This window comes from Drosophila biarmipes, unplaced genomic scaffold, assembly GCF_025231255.1.
Source record: "Drosophila biarmipes strain raj3 unplaced genomic scaffold, RU_DBia_V1.1 ptg000019l, whole genome shotgun sequence".
Lineage (NCBI taxonomy): Eukaryota > Metazoa > Arthropoda > Insecta > Diptera > Drosophilidae > Drosophila > Drosophila biarmipes.
Window position 1 is genome coordinate 4,265,375 of NW_026114537.1, and position 15,157 is coordinate 4,280,531.

Genomic DNA, 15,157 nt, shown 5'->3' on the forward strand with positions numbered 1-15,157 from the left:
TATCATTAACAGTGATACGCCTCTTTTTGGCTTCAATTAAAGAATAAGGGTAAATTTACCTAAGGTTAGGTCGAAACTAACTGCGATTAATCGCTTCATATTCTATTTAAGGTAGATTGAATATTCAATACTTTTTGAATGCAAATCAAATGTTATAATTAACTACAACCCTATTTTAATTAGATCAATTTAATATACCTTGATTTCATTCATGATAAAGACCAATTAATAAAATTAAAATAAAAATAATTGAAGTAATTGTTCAAATTATAATATTTGAATATTTTAAAATAATAATTATTGGTAGAATTAAGGCAATTTCTACATCGAAAATTAAAAAAATAATAGTAATTAAAAAAAATCGTAGTGAAAATGGAAGTCGAGAAGATGATTTTGGGTCAAATCCGCATTCAAATGGAGATCTTTTTTCTCGGTCAATAAATGCTTTTTTTGATAAAATTGAAGCTAAAAATATAACGACAGTTGTAATTAATAAAATTAAAGAAGCAATAATAATAATAGAGAAAATTATCTATACTATTTATTAATAGACCTTATGATTGGAAGTCAAATATACTTTTATACTATATAGATAATTTTAGTGACAGTAGTTTAACCTCCTCATCAGTAAATTGTAATATATAAAAATAATCATACTACATCTACAAAATGTCAATATCATGCAGCTGCTTCAAATCCAAAATGATGATTTTTTGAAAAATGATTATTTAAATGTCGTAATAAACATACTAATAAAAAAGTTGTTCCAATTAAAACATGGACTCCATGAAATCCAGTAGCCATATAAAATGTTGATCCATAAACTGAATCGGCGATAGTAAATGGGGCTTCGATATATTCATAAGCTTGTAAAATTGTAAAATAAATTCCTAATAAAACAGTAAAAAATAAACCTTGAGTTGTTTGTGAATGATTTCTTTCTATTAAGCTATGATGAGCTCAAGTTACAGTTACTCCTGAAGCCAATAAAATAGCTGTATTTAAAAGAGGAATTTGAAAAGGATTGAATGAAATAATACCTAAAGGAGGTCATGAAGCTCCTAATTCAATTGCTGGAGATAATCTTCTATGAAAGAATGCTCAAAAAAAACTTACAAAAAATAAAACTTCTGATAAAATAAATAAAATTATTCCTCATCGTAATCCAATAGTTACAGCATAAGTATGTAATCCTTGAAATGTTCTTTCTCGAGATACATCTCGTCATCATTGATAAACTGTTAAAATAGTAATAATATTACCTAATAAAAATAATGAAATATCATATTGATGAAATCATTTTACTATACCTGATACAGTTGTTATAGCTCCAATTGCTCCTGTTAAAGGTCAAGGGCTATAATCAACTAAATGAAAAGGGTGATTTGAATGTGTAGACATTATAATTAATTTACTTCTCTAGAGTATAAAGTTCTTAATACGGCAAATACATAAGATTGAATTATAGCTACAGCTGATTCTAAAACTAATAGGGCAATTTGAGCTATTAATAAAAATGTTACTAATAAATAAGATATAGAAGGTCCTGTATTTCCTAATAAAGTTAATAATAAATGTCCAGCAATTATATTAGCTGTTAATCGAACAGCTAATGTTCCTGGTCGGATAATATTTCTAATAGTTTCAATACATACTATAAATGGTATAAGAACTGCAGGTGTTCCTTGAGGTACTAAATGAGCAAATATATGTTGAGTGTGATTAATTCATCCATATAATATAAAACATAATCATAAAGGTAATGCTAAAGATAAAGTTAAAGTTAAATGACTTGTTCTTGTAAAAATATAAGGAAATAATCCTATGAAATTATTAAATAAAATTAATGAAAATAACGAAATAAAAATAAATGTTGATCCATTATGTCCTGAAGGTCCTAATAAAGTTTTAAATTCTTTATGAAGTGTTAATAAAATAGAATTTCAAAAAATATTATATCGAGAAGGCATAAGTCAGTAAATTGAAGGAATTATTAAAAGTCCTAAAAATGTTCTTAATCAATTTAAAGATAAATTAAAAATAGCTGAAGGGTCAAATACAGAAAATAGATTTGTTATCATTTTCAATTCATTGAATTTAAATTAATATTTTTTAATTCGTTAGATTTAGGGGAAGTTGGTATATAAGAATAATAGTTAATAGAACAAAATAAAATAAATGTAATAGAGAAAATAATAAATAATAATAATCATCTAATTGGGGCTATTTGTGGGATTAAAAAATATTAATATTTTAATAATTTTAGTTTGACATACTAATGTTATATATTTAACTAATTTTTTTTATTCATTAGAAGTAAGTGCTAATTTACTATTGAGTGGTTTAAGAGACCAGTACTTGCTTTCAGTCATCTAATGAAGAATTATTATTAGAAATTCATTTAATAAAATAATTTACAGGAACACTTTCAATTACAATTGGTATAAAACTATGATTAGCTCCACAAATTTCTGAACATTGTCCATAAAATAAACCTGGTCGATTAATAAAAAAATTTGTTTGATTTAATCGACCTGGGGTTCCATCAACCTTAACTCCTAAAGCTGGGATTGTTCAAGAATGAATTACATCTGCAGCTGTTACTAAAATTCGAATTTGTGAGTTTATAGGTAAAACTACTCGATTATCAACATCTAATAATCGAAATCCATCAGTTGCTAATTCATTTGTAGGGATCATATAAGAATCAAATTCAATATTATTAAAATCAGAATATTCATAACTTCAGTATCATTGATGACCAATACTTTTTAAAGTAACTGAAGGTTCATTAATTTCATCTAATAAATATAATAATCGTAAAGAAGGAAGAGCAATAAATAATAAAATAATTGCTGGTAGAATAGTTCAAATTATTTCAATAAGTTGTCCATGCAAAAGGAATCGATTTACATAATTATTAAAAAATAATATAAATATTAAATATCCAACTAATACAGTAATTATAACTAAAATTAATAATGCGTGATCGTGGAAAAAAATTAATTGTTCCATTAAAGGAGAAGCTCTATCTTGTAAACCTAAATTAGCTCATGTAGACATTAATTTTCTAATAAAAGTGAAATACTTTATATATGAAGCTTAAATCCATTGCACTAATCTGCCATATTAGAAATTAATTTGTTAAAAGAGGTAATTCAGAATATCTATGTTCAGCAGGGGGCGTATTTTGGTATCATTCGATAGATGAATTTAATTGAATTGGGTAAATTACTTGTCGTTGTGATACTAAACTTTCTCAAATAATATAAAAAAAGAATAAAATACCTAATAATGAAATTGAAGATCCAATAGTTGATACTACATTTCAAGTTGTGTAAGCATCTGGGTAATCTGAATAACGTCGAGGTATACCGGCTAGTCCTAAAAAATGTTGAGGGAAAAATGTTAGATTTACTCCAATAAATATAATGATAAATTGACTTTTTAGTCATTTAGCATTTAATGTTAATCCTGTAAATAAAGGGTATCAGTGAATGAACCCTGCTATAATAGCAAATACAGCTCCTATTGATAATACATAATGGAAGTGAGCTACAACATAATAAGTATCATGAAGAATAATATCAACTGATGAATTAGCTAATACTACTCCTGTTAATCCTCCGACTGTAAATAAAAATACAAATCCTAAAGCTCATAAAATAGCTGGAGAGTAAGAAAGTTGAGTTCCGTGTAAAGTTGCTAATCATCTAAAAATTTTAATACCAGTAGGAACGGCAATAATTATAGTTGCAGAAGTAAAATAAGCTCGAGTATCTACATCTATTCCTACTGTAAATATATGATGAGCTCACACAATAAATCCTAATAATCCAATAGCAAGTATAGCATAAATTATTCCTAAAGAACCGAAAGTTTCCTTTTTACCAGATTCTTGACTAATAATATGAGAAATTATTCCAAATCCAGGTAGAATTAAAATATATACTTCAGGATGTCCAAAAAATCAAAATAAATGTTGATATAAAATTGGGTCTCCTCCTCCAGCCGGGTCAAAAAATGAAGTATTTAAATTTCGATCTGTTAATAACATAGTAATAGCTCCAGCTAATACTGGCAATGATAATAAAAGTAATAAAGCAGTAATAACAACTGATCAAACAAATAAAGGTATTCGGTCTAATGTGATTCCTGTTGATCGTATATTAATTACAGTTGTAATAAAATTTACAGCTCCTAAAATTGAAGAAATTCCGGCCAAATGTAAAGAAAAAATTGCTAAATCAACTGAAGCTCCACCATGAGCAATTCCAGCAGAGAGAGGTGGGTAAACCGTTCACCCTGTTCCAGCTCCATTTTCTACCATTCTTCTCACTAATAATAAAGAAAGAGCAGGAGGTAGTAATCAAAATCTTATATTATTTATTCGTGGAAATGCTATATCAGGAGCTCCTAATATTAATGGTACTAATCAATTTCCAAACCCTCCAATTATAATAGGTATTACTATAAAAAAAATTATAATAAAAGCATGGGCAGTAACAATTACATTATAAATTTGATCATCCCCAATTAATGCTCCTGGATGTCCTAATTCAGCTCGAATTAAAATTCTTAAAGATGTTCCTACTATTCCGGCTCAAGCTCCAAAAATAAAATATAAAGTTCCAATATCCTTATGATTTGTAGAAAATAATCATTGTCGCGATTTGATTAAGTGGCTGAAGTTTAGGCGGTAGATTGTAAATCTATTTATAAGAGTTATTCTTCTTAATCATAAAAATTGGTCTTATAGTCAATAATGACATCAAACTGCAATTTTGAAGGAGTAAAATTTTACTAAGGCTTAAAGGGATTCCCTTTATTTACAGCTTTGAAGGCTATTAGTTTTATTAACTTAAAGCCTTAAAATATAAAAAAAAATAAAGAAATTAAGAATAACCCAAAAATTGAAAAAAAAGTTATAATTAAATATAAATTTGTATTACTACTATTTATATTTATTTCTATGACTCAATTATTTTCAAAATAATTTAATATAAAAGCTGAGTAACAAATTCGGAGATAAAAAAATAATGTAATTAAAGTCGATATTATTATTAATGTTAATAAAAAAATATTGATTACATAATGTTAATTGTTGAATTACAAGTCATTTAGGTAAAAATCCTAAAAATGGGGGCAATCCTCCTAATGATAAAAAATTTATAAATAATGAAAATTTTAAAATTTTTCTATTAACAAATCAAGAAAATAATTGATTTAAATGAAATAATTTAAAAATATTAAACATAAATGTTAAAATAAAAGATAAAAATGAATAAAATAAAAAATAAATAAATCAAATAGATTCACTAATTATTAATGATCTTAATATTCATCCTAAATGATTAATAGAAGAAAAAGCTATTAATTTTCGTAAAGAAGTTTGATTTAATCCTCCAAGAGCTCCGATAATTACTGATAAAATTACTCTAATTAATAATAAATTTTTAATATTTAAATAAGAAATTAGTATTAATGGGGCAATTTTTTGTCAAGTTATTAATATCAAAGCATTTATTCATGTTAATCCCTCTATTATATTAGGGAATCAAAAATGAAAAGGAGCGGCTCCACTTTTTAATAGTAAAGCTGATATAATAATTATTGATGTAAAAGATTCATTAATTTCGTTATTTATATTATTTTTCAATATTAATAAAATTGAAGAAAATAACAGTACAGTTGATGCTAAAGCTTGAGTTAAAAAATATTTTAAAGAGGCTTCAGTTGATATTACATTATTATTATCTCTTAATAGGGGGATAAAAGATAACAAATTAATTTCTAAACCTATTCAAGCTCCTAACCAAGAATTAGATGTAACTGTGATTAATGTTCCAATAATTATAATTGTAATAAATAAAATTTTTGAGGAGTTATTAAAAATTAAAAAGAAAAGGATTATAACCTTTATAAATGGGGTATGAACCCAGTAGCTTAATTAGCTTATCTTTTTATAAATAATAAATATAAATATATTTTGGTGTACGACGCACAAAAGTTTTTGATACTTTTAGAAATAGTTTAATTCTATTAAATATAAAAAATCTTTGTAACTAACAACATATAAATCAGTCAATGAATGCAGAAAAACTGCATAATTTACCCTATCAAGGTAACCCTTTTTATCAGGCAATTCATTAATAATAAAAAATCCTTCTTTTTTTTTTTTTTTTTTTTTTTATTTATTTACTATTAAATTTTTAAAAAATTACAATTTTAAAATATTTATTATTTTATAGTAAATAATACATTTTAGTTAAATTTTTAATAAAAATATTAAATTAAATTAAATAATTAAATTTTTCTATATATATATATATGAAATATAAATTATCAACAATATATAAATTTATAAATTAATAATAATTAATTAAATATTTCACCAGTACTAGTAGTACCAAAAAAGAGTTTCAATGAAGACGAAACTCCAAAACTCAGACTCGATTTTGATTATAAAAAACTTAATGAAAACACAATACCAGATAGATATCCAATGCAGGACCCTTCAGTGATTTTGTCAAATCTTGGAAAAGCCAAATACTTTTCAACAATTGACTTGGAATCTGGATTTCATCAGATTCTCATGAATGAACCAGACATTCAGAAAACCTCATTTTCAATAAACAACGGGAAATACGAATTCCTGAGAATGCCTTTCGGTTTGACCAACGCTCCAAGAATATTCCAACGAGCGATGGATGATATTTTAAGAGAACAAGTGGGTAAAACATGTCACGTTTATATGGATGACATAATTATATTTTCAAAAACAATTGAACAACATTACAAAGATTTAATTCTCATTATTAAAATTTTGCTGAACGCAAACATGAAAATTTCAATTGAAAAATCAAAGTTCTTTAAATTAGAGACCAATTTTCTCGGTTACGTTGTTTCCCACAATGTGATAAAAACCGATCCCGAAAAAATTTCTACTATCGAAAAATATCCGATACCTAAAAATATTCGAGAGCTTAGAAGCTTCCTAGGCCTTATAGGATATTACAGGAAATTTGTGCAAAATTACGCAAAGATAGCTAAACCTTTAACAAAATATTTAGAAGGCCAAAACGGAAAAGTATCAAAAAAGGCATCACGTAAAACTTTAATACAGTTTGATGATTCAGCTGTAAGAGCTTTTAACGAGCTCAAAGAAAATTTAATTTCACAAGTATAATTAGTACAATCAGACTATAATAAAAAATTTACTCTAACAACGGACGCATCTGACTTAGCAATTGGTGCTGTTCTTTCTCAGGAAGGAAACCCAATTACATTTATTTCAAAAACTCTGACAAAAACCGAACAATTATACGCAACCAATATAAAGGAACTTTTAGCCATTGTATGGGCTTTTAAAAATCTTCGAAAGATCTATACTGATCATCACCCTCTTTCATTTTCCATTTCTCAAAAAAAACCAAATATTGAGATGAAAAGGTGGTATTCCTTTATTGAAAGCTGTTCACCCAAAATTATTTAGAAGCCAGGAGCAACAAATGTTGTTGCGGACGCTTTATCTAGGATTCAAATAAATAATTTAACGGAAAGTAATGAATCGGTCTAAGATCAAAATACTCAGCATTCTGCAGAGAGTAGTTTTGAGAATGTAATACAAGAAACCCGAAAAGCCTTAAACCAGTTTAAGCAACAATTGCTAATAGCAACGGGGAGGTATACAATACATGAGTCGATTAATGTATTCGGAAATAATAGACATATAATAGAGTATGACACTCCAGAAAATTTAGTATCAATCTTAAGAGAATATATTCCACCCAATAGTTCATTGTACTCTAGAAGACTTTTACAGAATTCAAAAACCACTTAAGGACAATTTTAAAAATAAATTTTTATACACAAGGACATTTGTCCAGGATGTCGAGAACGCTGAAGACAGATCTCTTATTATCACAGAAACTCATTGTAGAGCTCATAGAGGGCTAGATGAAAATTATAAACAAATAGCTAGATTCTATTATTGGCCAAATTTATACAAAAAACTTAAGGAGTTTATAAAGAATTGTACTATCTGCAATCAAAACATATACAACAGGCACCCAGTACAGATTCCTATCGGTCAAGCACCAATTCCAGAAAGAGAACGTGAGAATTGGCATCTTGACATATTTTACGCCCAAAATCTTATATTCATTACTTGTATAGATTCGTATTCAAAATACTTAGTGGTAAAAGAAATCCCTAATAAACTGAATATAGAAAATAAAGTTTCAGAAATTTTACAACAATTTGCATTAGCCAAATCTTTGATGATAGATAACGAACCAAGTTTTTCTTCATCCCAATTTAAATCTTTTGCACAAAGAAATGGGATATCTTTATTCTTTGCAGATCCTCGACATAGTACGTCTAACGGACAAATAGAAAGGGCACACTCTACCTTAACAGAAATTGCTCGCTGCATTAAAGATGAGCTTAATTTAATCGATTTTTCCGAAATTATAATTAGAGCAGCACAAAAATATAATTTAACATTCATTCTATAACCAATCATCGACCTTTTGATATATTATTTAATAAAATCAAACACGATGATATTCCTAAATTATTGCAGCAAGCCCAAGAGAAAATGTTACATTTTCAAAATAAAGATGGACAAAATAAGAATTATCACGTAGGAGAGGTAATTTACGAAAAGAAACATGGGGAAAGGAACAAGCTTAATTCTAGATATAAAAAAACAAGTAGTTAAGGAAAATCTCCCAAGTAAAGTTATTATAAATAACAGAAACCGTACGATTCATAAAGATAATATTAAATAACTTGTTTCAAATTACAGATAATGATTTCAATAATGTACTTATTATTGCTGGTAGCAACAACCAAATCCGAAATTATGGATTACACGAACCATGATTTCCTTCTTTACAAGGATATCAAAGATGTTCTTATTTATGAATCACACGCAGATTTATTTCATATAACTAATATAAGTTTTTATAGAGAAATAATTAATCTTGAAACAGAATTTCTAAAGGGTCACGACAACAAGAATTTTCTTTGGGAAATATCCCACGATTTAGAAATTATCAAAATACTAATCTCTCAAGTTATACCCAGTAGATCAAAAAGAGGCATTAATGAAATAGGCACCATTTGGAAATGGATAGCGGGAACATCAGATCATGATGATTTCATAACAGTCCAAAATAAAATCAATGATTTAATACAAAATAATAACGATCAATTCGTTATTAATTCTAAAATATTTAAAGAGATAAAATCTTTGTCTGAACAATTCAAAACAGCCTTTAAAAATCAAGAAAATATCGTCTGCGCTTGCTTACTTACGATCTTATGAATTTAATGGACACAATTACACTTGCCAAAATTGATGTATTTAATACTAAAACTCTAAACAATAATGATATACTAGAAATTTATAAGCACGAAGATAGACCTGTAGTTATAACAGACCTTTTAGATATATCTAAATTTAAAATTAAATTACCGATCGTTGTGACGTTTACAATTCAAGATCCATTTCACATAATGATGGAAAATTATTAATTGATAATCACGTCGCAAAATGTAGAAATAAGTACCATGTAATGTCTAATTTTAAGACAGAAATATTTAATAATTATTGCACTCTTAACCCAGAAGGCTCTTGTTTCACTAGATTACTAAATGGAGAAAAATCGTTTTATATCAAAATCCGAGAAAAAAATAAAAATGTAGATGTAATCCAAGATGGAGCCATTTTTGTAAATGGAGAAAATACAGTTAATGACACTCATTTAAATGGGTCATATTTAATAACTATTAATGGCACCACTAAAATTAATAATATTTCCTACACCAATGTAGACATTAAGATATTGGAATACATCACAGCTCGAAAATATACACATTTTTTAGAATCCAAATATATTATATCTAATGATTCGGAACTCACATTCGATAATATTAACATACTAAATCCATTTATTCAAATTAAACAAACTCAAATACCAGTTACGTTAATATTAATCATATTCACATTTATATATTTAACTATTATGATTGTAATCAAATTCAGAAAATTTTTAATATTCAAACCATGGCAAATTCATATAGAAATTGAACCAGAAAATAATATTTCCGATAATGAAATAAATAATATACCCGACAATGAAAATAGCCTAGAAGAAAATATCATTGTCGAATTAACCCAACAATTACATTCAATATACCCATCAGTTCCAATGAATCGGGACGATTCAATTTAGAATGGGGGGAGTTATATGACACTTTATTTAGGGGCTCTTGGCCAATTTATAAACAACTTTGAGCCGAGAGCCAATTTCCAAATAACTCTGACAGACCCGAGATAAACCCATGGTCAGCTATTTCTTTCAACCAGGCCTCCGAATCATTCCCACCCAGATCAATTTCACGCAGCCCAAATCAAACGGATGCTGTAAACATCCAGTCCGCTACGTAAACAAAAGATCCCCAAAGCGAGCCCCGAGTCCGTTTTGGAGATCCGAATCGAGCAGTAGTACAAATCGAGTAAAAGTAAACGAGCAGTGAATTTACTAAGTTCGACCTATTAAAAAATTGTAGTAGTGATTAAGTGATTAATAAATAAAAATAAATTTTTTTAATTAAATCACTAGTGAGAAACTTGTGTCGCTTGTGCACAGCTGTGTTTACTTTTTATATGTATGGTCGTTGATGCACTTCGAACATTATAAAACAAGTTGCCCAACGACACTAAGCACGTGCTTGATACGAGAGATTTTGTCTTTTTCAGTGATTTTATGCGAGTGTTCTGTGTGTAGTTATTTACAAAGCTTAGCCTAACAATTGTGTTAGGCTCTGCGATTCGATGATGCATGTCAAAGGTGCAGGATTAACCTGCAGAGTAAAAGATTTTATTGATCTTAACTCTGCAAGGAAATGGTGGTTGAGATGAGCGGCTTTATAAAGCAGACTCGAGACAGCCTATTGAATATTGCCTTAGCGCTATATTCCCTTGATTGGTCTGTTGTTTCAGGGTCGTAAGCATAAATCCAAGTCTCTTGATGACTTTTTTCCATGAAATTAAGCGTTTTCGGTACCAAACGAGTTTTGACTTTTTGTAGGCCGAAATCGTCTTTCAAAATGGTTTTCACAGATCCTTCATATCAATAAGATCTCTAACAGTCAACCGACGATATTTGATCACAAATTCGTTTACCTCATTGACGTGTTGGTCATCTATTGACGTCGATGGTCGTCCGGAGTGCTCCCAGTCATCAACACGTTCCCGACCCTATTTGAAGTCTTTGTACCACTTATAAACATTTTTTTGGGACATGGTAGAATCACCATGCCTTCCGTAACATTTTCAACGTTTTCGCAGCTGAAATTACACTTCGCAAACAAAATTTGATGGCACTTCTCCGCTCAATTGATCGAAAGCAAAAAAAAGAACTATTCCGTCATCTTAAGCCCGCGAATTTTAAATTGAAAATTCACCTCACTTTTTGCCCTCACTAGTAAATGTATATATCCGTGCATCATGATCACTACCCAGGTATTAGAAAGAACCTAAGACAATGATCCACACTTTAAGGTAAGAATTCAATATTTACTAGCAAAAGCATGCCTATCCATAGCTGTGGAGAAAGATAAATTATATATTGACACCTTGCTATCGGGCTGAAACTTTCCCAAAAGTCTTCTTTCTATTGCAGGTAGTATATATGTCGGAACCAGCCGGATCAGACAACTATATCTTATAGCTCCCATAGGAACTATAGGGGAAAAAATTAAAAAAAATTATATCTTTCGTGTTTTTCAACATATACCTTTCTAAGCTTAGATATAACATTTTTTAATTAGTTTTGAATTTCGAATTAAATTTTATCATAATCTGTATCATATAGCTCCCATAGTAACAATCGGAAAATTAGTGGTAAAATAATATTGAAAGATTATATCTTCGGTGTTTTTTAACTTTTAACCTTCTACGCTTGGAAATAACATTTTTTATTTGGTTTAGAATTTCGAATTACATTTTATCAAAATCGGACGACTATATCATATAGCTGCCATATGAACGATCGAAGAATTGGTAGGAAAACATGAAATAAGAATTATATCCTTTGTGTTTTTAACATATAACCTTATAAGCTTGAAAATAACATTTTTTAATTAGTTCTGAATTTCGATTTTTATTAAAATAATTAATTTATTAAAATCGGACGACTATATCATATAGCTGTCACTAGAACGATTGGATAATTTGTGGAAAATAATGTGAAACAAATTATAGCTTTGGGGCTTTTTGACATATTATCTTTTAATATTGGGAAAATACATTTTTAAATTTTTAAGAAGTCAACATTGACTTGGACCACTATCTTGTCGCAGCCAAGATACGCATACGGCTATGCCGAGCGAAGAACATACGCCCCATCACGCAACGAAAGCTTGACGTCACTAGGTTGCGATCACAACGGACAGCAATAGCAGACTCCACTCACCTCTCGGATCTGCTCCACCAACCTATCCCTCTCCCTGTTGACGCCGGCGGACTCTGGGCGCACATATCCCACTCCATGCGAGCTGCTGCTGAAACAACCATTGGGTTCAAGCGCCCACCCACACGGAACCAATGGTATGACGAGGAGTGTCGCGTCGCAGCTGCAGCAAAAAACGCCGCCCACAGAAAAACGCTGCAGTCTAGCGCACCGCGATCTACGTGGGAACGTTACAGGGAGAAAAGGAAGGAAGAGAGGCGACTTTTCTGACGGAAAAAACGGGAGCAAGAAAAGCGAGAATGCGAGGAACTTGAGGTGTTACAAGACAGGAATGATGTTCGAAAATTCTACCAACAAGTCAACCGTCTGACACAAGGTTTCAAGACCGGAGCATCTAACTGTCGGGATGAAAATGGAAATCTGGTTACGGATACGCAGTGCACGCTGAGGTTATGAAGGGAGCTCAAAAACAATAAAGCAGCCGGTGCTGATGGACTGCCTGCAGAGTTGTTCAAAGTCGGCGGCGAAGAGCTGATAAGGTGCATGCATCAGCTCTTGTGCAAAATGGCTAGAAGAAAGCATGCCCAACGATTGGAATCTCAGCGTCCTTTGTCCCGTTCTGAAGAAAGTTGACCCGACGATATGCGCCAACTACCGGGGAATCAGCCTGATTACCATCTCATACAAGGTCCTATTGGGGTGTAATATGTGAACGACTGAAGCCCTATACCAGCTCACTGATCGGACCTTATCAGTGCGGCTTCAGACCTGCTAAGTCCACCATAGAACAGATCTTCACATTACGCCAAATCCTGGAAAAAACCCACAAGAATAACATTGACACATACCATCTCTTTCTCGATTATAAAGCTGCATTCGATAGCACGTCGAGGGAACGCGTATATGCCACCATGTCTGAGTTCGGTATTCCTGCAAAGCTAATACGTCTTTGCAAAATGACATTGAGCAGCACCATCAGCTCTGTCAAGGTAGGAACGAACCTCTCCAAACCTTTTAATACCGTTCGAGGTTTTAGACAAGACGACCCCCTGTCGTGCGACCTCTTCAATTTCGTGATGGATGGGGATCTGCGGAAAGCCGGTGTACATCGATCTGGCACTATTTTTTACAAAAGTGTCCAGCTCCTTGCGTACGCCGATGATATTGACATATTTCGGCTATCGAAAAAGAGTCGGCAAAAGTAGGTTTGGCGGTAAACGAGGGCAAGACGAAGTATATGCTGTCGACAAGCATGGAGGCGTGGCGCCTAGACTCCCATGTGGTAGCGGACAGCTATTCCTTCGAAGTGGTCAAGGAGTTCAAGTACCTTGGCACTGCCATTAACACCGTGAATGACGTCAGCCTGGAGATCAAGCAAAAAATCACACTGGCCAATAGGTGCTACTTTGGTCTGAGTAAGAAAATGTGCAATAGAGACCTCTCTCGCCGAAAAAAATTAACACTCTACAAGACACTCATCCTACCCGTGCTATTATATGGCGCAGAAGCATGAGTAATATCACAGACGGATGCAGCAGCGCTTGCAGTGTTCGAGAGAAAAATTCTTCGCAAGGTTTTTGGTCCCGTTCAGATTGGGGACGACTTTCGTATTCGGATGAAATTAACACTCTACAAGACACTCATCCTACCCGTGCTATTATACGGCGCAGAAGCATGAGTAATATCACAGACGGATGCAGCAGCGCTTGCAGTGTTCGAGAGAAAAATTCTTCGCAAGGTTTTTGGTCCCGTTCAGATTGGGGACGACTTTCGTATTCGGATGAACAACGAGCTGTACGAGTTGTACGACGACGTGGACGTGGTCCGGCGCATCACGATACAACGCCTGCGCTGGCACGGCCACCCTGTGCGTATGAATGAAGAATCTCCAGCTCAGAAGGTGTTTGAAGCGAGGGTCGACTACGGACGACGAGGAAGGGGAGGACCAAAGCTCCGATGGAAGGACCAAGTGGAGGAGAACCTGACTGCACTGGGTATTTCCGATTGGAGAAGGCGCGCGAGGAGCAGAGGCGCGTGTTGGGAGACGCTGAGGTCGGCCAAAACCCGAATCGGGTTGTAGTGCCACCTAATGAATGAATTATTACTTATGCTTTAGTCAACATTTTATTGCTTACCCACGGCCTATGCCGTGAAAAAGAATTCGAAACAATATTGCTAATTTTTTCAGTAAATTCTTGACCAAATTTTGTCAGATTTCAATGTTGTTATAGTGGTCTCTTTCTCACTACTCTGACAGCCTAAATTTAACATTTTTTCGTCAATTTTTTCGATTCAATCAAAATGTTTTTTTCTAACTTTTATATGGGTAAATATTCCTATACCTAAAATTTAAGTAATTAATAACTGAGCTGAATAAGAATTAAATTCTCTACAAGATAAAAAAGGTTTCAGTGATGGAGCGTGCTGCACTCACTTTGTAGCTCTATTTAAAAATAAAAATTAACTTAAAGATTTAGTTTTTTTAAGTTAGAACATACTCACAATTATACAATCAATTAAGACAATATCAAGATCAAAAAAACAAGTTACAAAACTTCTCTTAGTTTTACACTTTATGATCATGTTAACTATTAAGTAAAGTCTGTTAAATTTTTCTGTTAGTAACTTTGCAGTGCACTCAAGATCGGTAATATTACCGAGCACTTGAGGAA

The 15,157-nt window shown here is 31.3% G+C and overlaps 4 pseudogenes; all 4 read right to left on the minus strand.

Moving 5' to 3' along the window:
- Positions 1 to 171: 171 nt before the first annotated feature.
- Positions 172 to 1,401, minus strand: LOC127012098 (cytochrome c oxidase subunit 3-like; annotated as a pseudogene).
- Positions 1,402 to 2,378: 977 nt separating this feature from the next.
- Positions 2,379 to 3,078, minus strand: LOC127012100 (cytochrome c oxidase subunit 2-like; annotated as a pseudogene).
- LOC122818567 (cytochrome c oxidase subunit 1-like) lies at positions 2,379 to 4,123 on the minus strand (annotated as a pseudogene).
- Positions 4,124 to 4,869: 746 nt separating this feature from the next.
- LOC122818093 (NADH-ubiquinone oxidoreductase chain 2-like) lies at positions 4,870 to 13,594 on the minus strand (annotated as a pseudogene).
- Positions 13,595 to 15,157: the final 1,563 nt, after the last annotated feature.